This window comes from Lolium rigidum, chromosome 4, assembly GCF_022539505.1.
Source record: "Lolium rigidum isolate FL_2022 chromosome 4, APGP_CSIRO_Lrig_0.1, whole genome shotgun sequence".
Taxonomy (NCBI): Eukaryota; Viridiplantae; Streptophyta; class Magnoliopsida; order Poales; family Poaceae; genus Lolium; species Lolium rigidum.
In genome coordinates, this window is record NC_061511.1 from 218,218,989 (window position 1) to 218,226,427 (window position 7,439).

Here is a 7,439-nt window from a genome sequence, read left to right on the forward strand (position 1 = left end):
GATCACCGGCCGCTCGTGTTGAAATTGAATTATACACTATATAATTTTCAATCAGTTTAGCACCCTTCATAACGATTTGAGCATTGTAGCATTGTAGATGCGCAAATTATCCACTTCTTTGTTCAATCGTTGCCTGACACGTAGCTATTTTTTTCCTTGCTTCATCCATCGCTCGGTAAGTTGGTTTGCATCTTTTTTTTATTTTTTGAGCTACGGGTGACCGGCTACCGGTTGGCCTCCTTTCCCGTCGCTCCTGTTGAAATGAATTTCCACCGCTTAGCACTTTTTAATTAATTTCTCCACCGCTTTGACCGAAGCAGAGTTATCCTAAAAGTGTTTCCCTACCGCTCCGTTCTGTCCGCTGGGCGAGGCGGCGCCACCAACACCGTCTATTCCAGCCGACCAGCCCTATGGAGCCCATACCAAGCTCGGTGGAGACAGCAGCGTTCGCCGCAGCGGAGGCAACAACCGCGTCCATGGGGGTGTGGAGGTGGCGGAAGAAGCAGCCGGCGTCGCGAATTTCCAGCTGACGTACATGGCCCTGGAAGGCAGCGCGGAAGGGATACACGACCTCATCGATGCCTGCGCCGACGGCAACTTCCGCGGCATAGACTGCATGAAGATGCATATCCCTGCCAATGAGGAGCACGCACTGGTCGTACAGCTGCTCCTCAAGCGCGGCGCGGCGCGTTGGCCGTCGTGGTTCTGTAGGTAGTCTCTCTGCATCCGTGCAGCTACTTTTCTCCATGTACACTCAGCTGCTGTTTCATTTGATTCTCTCCTTCGACAGCTGCTGCTAGCTGTTCTATTCTATGGTTGCCGCTGCTGCTGTTCCTCTCTCTTTCTACTATTCCTTCTCCTGCAATACGATTGCTCTTTCCTCTTTTCTTTGGTGGATATGCCCTTGCAGATCCTCAATTTTTTTTTGTCACTTGTGTGTGAGCTCATGCCTTCTACCTGTTCGATGTTATGCTCATAAGAACTTAAACTAATTATTCAAGTTATGTTTTGTGGGATTCTGAGATCTAGGACAATTGCAAATTCACAATACACTGCGAGTACACCTGGTTCAAGATTTGTGTTGATTTTTATTTCGTGAATTTTGTCTTGCTGTAGGGGGCACTACACAGCCGCCTATTTACCTTGGAATGGTGCTGATGCACAAGGTTGTTAGGAGGATTCTGATTCATTCCTTTTCGTTTAGAGTGCAGTGGCTTAGATGATCGCGGTGCTTATTTTGGGTTGTTTGCAGGTGAATTTTGATGCGAGATAGAATATGACATGATCCAGGACTACAAGGTTCTCTAGGACGTGTTTCAAATCTGGAGATAAGCAAGGTACCAACTCTCGGAGTTGCCATTTTCTCTCGGCCTTGCCATCTTTCTTAGTTTAACATGGGTTGGTAACCTGTAGCTGTCACGTAGTGCAAATTTCTGCTTTGTTCTTGGTAAGCTAATAGCTTTGATGTGCTTTTATTATTAAATTGGTTGCTACGTGTACGTGAAATTGTATGCTACCCGTTGAACAATTAATTGGAATAGATCACACATCTAGTGGGAAGACTTGATTTTTCTTTTACGAAAACAGTACGATATAGTGGTTTTTTATGGTGGAAATTAGTTTTTTTAGGCTGTAGCTAAATTAGTTTTCTTTGCAGGATCCCATATGTATACGTGAAATTGTATGCTACCCGTTTGAGAATGAATTGGAATAGATCACACATCTAGTGTGAAGACTTGATTTTTCCTTTGCGAAAACAATACGATATAGTGGTTTTTTATGGTGGAAATTAGTTTTTTAGGCCATAGCTAATTAGCTTTCTTTGCATGATCTAATGCCATATGTATACGTGAAATTGTATGCTACCCGTTTGACAATTAATTGGAATAGATCACACATCTAGTGGGAAGATCCAATTTTTCCTTTGCGAAAAAGTACAATATGGTGGTTTTTTATGGTTGAAATTAGTTTTTTTTAGGCTGTAGCAAAATTGGTATAACGTCATTGAAGACATGTTTCTTGTATATGTGTTGTAACGCAAATTGTACCGCATTGATCCGTGTATATGTTATAATTAAGGCAAATAGTACCACATCGATCTAATATGATTTCGTTTTTAATCTCATGTACACCACATGGACTCCATAGGTGCGCATCTTTTTTTGTTTTAACAATCCTAGAAGCGCAAATCTAATATATGGCTGTTAGGTGAAAAATCTGATTTCATATTTAACATCACGTACGGCACATGGACTCTATAGGTGCGCACTTTTTTTATAATGCTATAGGTGCACATTACGTGGAAGTATGGTATAATTAAACGTGTCAACCGGATTGCTTCCTTGGTACGTAACTATTAATATTTTATTAAATCCTAGCCACAAATTTTAGATCTAAGTATTGAAATAATTTAAGTGATGTGGGTTAACGTGGTGTCTCTGTTTTAGTTCCGTATATTGCTTTTAGTATATAATAGATTGGTTGCTAGCTTACTCTTATGCTCTGTACTTGAATGTACTTAAGCTTGAAACACAAAAAGTCATGATCCTGGTTCCATTGCATAAACATGAAAACATGCATCACATTCAATACATGAAACTACAAGACTGAAACGAAATCCTTTTCTGACCCTTGGCATGTACCAACACTACAAAGCTGAAAGCAAAACGTAAATGCTACATTATTTTTTATATAATTTGCTTCTCCATAGCAGGCGATCAAGATATAGAACCCATGGCTGTCTCAGACTCCCGTGTGCTTCTCACTTGAGCAGAAGTTGTATCTAAGAAAAATATTCATGTAGTGTTCAAGGGAAGTTGTTTCATTGCTAAATAGTGAAAGAAGTTCAGATTTATCTCTTTCAATATTTGCGGAGAGGCTAAATAACAATTTTTATTTCATTTTAGTGGAATGATAAGTGGTTGGTACATTTTCTTGGCAACCAATATATGGAACAGTTTCAGTAATGCCTAGATGTAACATATATTACGGAGCAATGTGAGATTGGATATATTTTCTGGTTTAGTAATCTTTATCTGGTCTGGATTTGTGGATTTTATTTGTTGCACTAGAAAAGTTAGATGGTGATTAATTCTGGTGTAGTCCAGCTGTTGAGCTTAACCTTCACTTTTGCATGATTGATGCTTTTACAGTTCCTTTTGCACTTTCATACGTGAGTTATTGCTTAAAGAGGCTTCAAACAGTAGTTGTACATCGAATCATTATCTAGCAAGCATTGAAGTATCAGCGAAATATAGATTGGGTCAATCTAAGAAACTCATGATATCATAGCAATCCCACTGTCAGGGAAAAGGTTGAACACGAGGGCAAGTCATGGCTCTGGCAGCAATTTTTATTGACGATTGCTCAGAAAGACAACAAATAATCAAATCTAAATTTATGTTGTAGATGCTGCAAATATCTATAGAACTGTATGTTGGACCTTAAAAATTATCAGATTCGTTGAACATATCTGTAAGTTTCCTAAGAGGCACATGCGCAGCCTCTGATGCTATCCTATTTTTTGTGCAATAAAATTCAAACTCTACAGTCATTAAACGCAGGCACAACCTGTTCGAAGAAAGCACAGGATGTTTTGAGGTGTCAGTCTTCCTCTTTGGGGACGCTCACACCCACTACTCTGTCGGCGCCATTGGCAGCCAAGTCTGCATGAACAAGGGTACAATGCTGGCCACAATTTCCTTTGCATTCATTGATCAATCAGTGCCCTAATGGAGATTCTGAGTTGATTTGTTGTTATGGTGGTGATGTTACTGCAGGGAAAAGGGTTCTTTCATTCTCTGTGAGTATTGTCTTTGAAGGGAAATGAGTATTGTAGATGGGCGTCTCTGCGGATTTCGGCAAATCGGGAGATGAATGACGGGATGGCTTGCACCATGGCCACAAACAAGTACGCACTTCTTCCTTCACGATGTGACTATCTCTGAAAATCTGTAGCTGCAAACTACCAATAAGATACAAGACCTGAGGATTGTGTGCTCATCTCTTCAAAGATATTAACGCTTGGCAGGACATGAATAGAATATGTTCTAGCACTGAAATAATATTCATCTCATTTCACTACGGGACGGCAAAGAGCTCTATTTGCACGGCAAAGGCTTTGCCGTGCGACCCCGCACGGTAAAGATCGCACGGCAATGTTATCGACGGTAAAGGCTTCTTTGCCGTGTGACTCGCCAACGTTGCACGGCAAAGGCTTTGCCGTGTGACGCCGCACGGCAAAGGTCGCTTCTTTGCCGTGTGCCTAACATGTTTTATCTAAAAAAAGGCCCCAAACTGGCTGGTCTGGGAATCGAACCTAGGACACAGAGTAGGGAAAGCGTGCAACCTTGCCACTGAGTTATGTGTTCGTTTGTTAATAACTATACCATGCCATGCCTTTTGAGATGAGAAAAAATCCAGTTTCTACATCTTTGCCGTGCGCTTACACTAGGCAAAGGCTTCTTTGCCGTGCGTTTTTTCAAAAACACTAGGCAAAGGCTGCTTTGCCGTGCAACCCAGCTGCGCGCACGGCAAAGGATGAGGCACGGCAATGCCCAACGCCTTTGCCGTGCACCAAGTCTTTGCCGTGCGGTGTGTTGGACCATTGCCGTGCACCTTTCTTTGCCGTGCGGCCTCTTCCATCTTTGCCGTGAATCGTATCTTTGCCGTGCGCTTGTATCTATCTTTCCCGTGACCAAGGTCTTTGCCGTGCGTTTTTATCTGTGCGCACGGCAAAGAAATCTTTGCCGTGCGGGGACACACGGCAAAGAAATGCTGCACGGCGACGCATATTTTTCCCGTAGTGTTTAGACATATGTTTGCCTTACTATGATAAGACCTTGGACATGTCGTCAGGATGATCACTCCAATTAAGGGTTGAGTGTGTTTTATTACTCAGATAGCACTGTTGTTATAGAAATAAAAGAGTACAGATTACTAGAGAACAGAAAAGTGAGAAAATGTTATGGTCATATCTGCAGAGATATCAGCATTATTAGTAGTGTAGTATGTGATGGCACTGAAATGGCATGAACCCATTTAGACATAGGGTTTCCTTCCTACGTATATGATCCTGGTCATTGTGTGAATATCATGGCAACAACCATAGGGTAGTCTAATTAGCAGTGTGTGGCTCACGAATATGTTCAATTCACACCAATCATGTCTTGAGCAGATTATTTATATGCAGGATTTCCAATATTATTGTACAACATTTGAACCATGGCTGGGTGATTAGGCGGTTGGCCTTTAAATGACCAAATTAGACAATCCCCGAAAGAAATAGTCAGATGGTTATATTAGGTCTATTTGAGGTACCACTGTTGATTTCCATGCATGACGAGTGTTTCTTTTACACTTGAAGTTTTCATTGGTGGAAGCAAATTGTAGCTGAAAATGTTGTTTTCTTATCTTGGTTTCACTTTCAGATGTTATGTTTAGTTGGAGAGCTGATTTACATTATGGCTAAACCACAAGAATAAATGTACATGTGGTTTAGATAAACGATATTCTGATTCTGAACTTCTTCTGTTCCTTTTCAGGATTAAGGGATGAATAGTACAAAGTTCATTCATGGGCGAGGATCCTTGAAGAAAACAACAGGCTGACGGCAAATGAAGAAGAAAACAGAACACCTTACGGACTCCCTCTTCGACAATGAAGCTGAGCTCTCGATTCCTTCCAACGCCGCTCCAGCTCTTGACCTCCCAACGCCGCGCTTGATCCCGGACGACAAAACAAAACTCGCTCCAGTTGACAACCTCCCCACACCAAAAATGGAACTGGCCTTCACTCTCTCCTCAGACAACAAAGCCAGCAATGCTGGACACTGACAGCTTGAAGAAAAAGGAACACAAGTACCACCGTCTTAGCATGATATCCGCTATGTAGCAATCTACTGTATTATTATAACTGGCCAATATACCGCTTTTGGTACTCAATCCTATGAAATATGTAATCAAGTACGAGCATGCACCAATACCACTAGCTAATCCCTGTTCCATGAACGAAACCGCCCTTCTAGCACCATCACTTTTCAGCAGTGTCACATTGGTGGCGATCATCGATATTGTCTCAAGGACGAGGACATCAATGCAGAGTAGTCACAGGCCCCAGATTGTCCGCATCAACAACGCGTAACTAACTTTGGGTACCATCAGGAAAGCTGCTCAGTATCTTCAGCCTCCAAATCTCAAACTACCCCCACTATGTAATTTTGCTAGAACACGCAGAGGCGCCATCTGACTTTGGCTTAGCCCAGTGTAGATATGAATCAGCCTCCAAATCTCAAACTACCGCCACTATGTAATTTTGCTAGAACACGCAGAGGCGCCATCTGACTTTGGCTTAGCCCAGTGTAGATATGAATCGGCGTTCTGCAAAATAGTTCAGTAAAACGTACAACCTCCACCATGTCCATCGTATAAACGTATGGTATTGCTACAGCTAGATAGCCACCGCTTTTCATATTGAGCCACGGGCGCGGCGTGCCGCCGCGCCAATGCCTCCTAGTATAGAAAAATTGTTGTTGACGAAGGCCATGCTGGACGATATCCATGGATCCAGCCGACGGAAATTTGGCTGGCAGTCGAAGTAAAAATTTCCGATTTCCGATCTTGTTGATGATGCTGCTTACGAAGAATCCCGTCCGGATAACGAAATCCAGTCGCCGCGATCCCCACGGTCGGCGCCAATTGACGAGGGAACACCTCGGTAATGCCTATGTATTATAGACTTGGGTTTCGGGAGAGAGCGACGATGGTGATTCCGGAGACGAGATTAGGCACACGATGTACCCAGCTTCGGGTCCCCTCGGTGGAGGATCCCTACGTGCTGCTAGCAATCCAGTATATGATCATAGATGTATTTACAGGGTGCCGCCGTAGGCGGAGCTATGTTGTCTATCTATTGGCCTCTCTATTTCGGGTGCCCTGGCTAGCTTTATATATGCAATCAGCCTAGGGTTTTACAAGAGTCCTAGTCGACTACTTCTTCGGGTTGCCTTGTTGGGCCTTCTCTATATTTGGTCTTCTCCATATTGGGCCGAGCCAGGTATACTAATAATGGGTACCCGAAGGGTATGCCCATGTCACCCTTCAACACATTGTTGAAGCACTCGGCCATGTTGCTTGTCATTTGGCCATATCTCCTCCCATCCTCATCATAAGCTCTTGCCCACTTTGAGTTAAATACGAGGTGTCTATGAAGAAACTCTTGACCACCCGCGTTGAGGTCTTTGTGCTTCAGCAAGCCGTTGTATAGGTTTGCGAAGCGGCGCTCCGAATAAGCGAGGCAACAATCTTGAAGAAGGTCAGACAACTCTTTGCTCTTGCATGCCCGGTAGAAGTTTGCACAAAAATGCCTCATGCACCAATATCGGTGATGCAAGGGAGCATGCCCGGGAATTGCCTCTTCCACCGCATTGAGAATTCCTTGAT

The 7,439-nt window shown here is 43.1% G+C and overlaps 1 long non-coding RNA gene across 1 annotated transcript; it reads left to right on the plus strand.

Moving 5' to 3' along the window:
* Positions 1-372: 372 nt before the first annotated feature.
* On the plus strand, positions 373-5,949 carry LOC124649849. The gene is made up of 6 exons (XR_006986822.1): positions 373-711; positions 1,117-1,166; positions 1,253-1,337; positions 3,564-3,679; positions 3,780-3,910; positions 5,544-5,949. It is a non-coding gene; the product is annotated as an uncharacterized LOC124649849 (long non-coding RNA).
* The last annotated feature ends 1,490 nt before the right edge of the window (positions 5,950-7,439 follow it).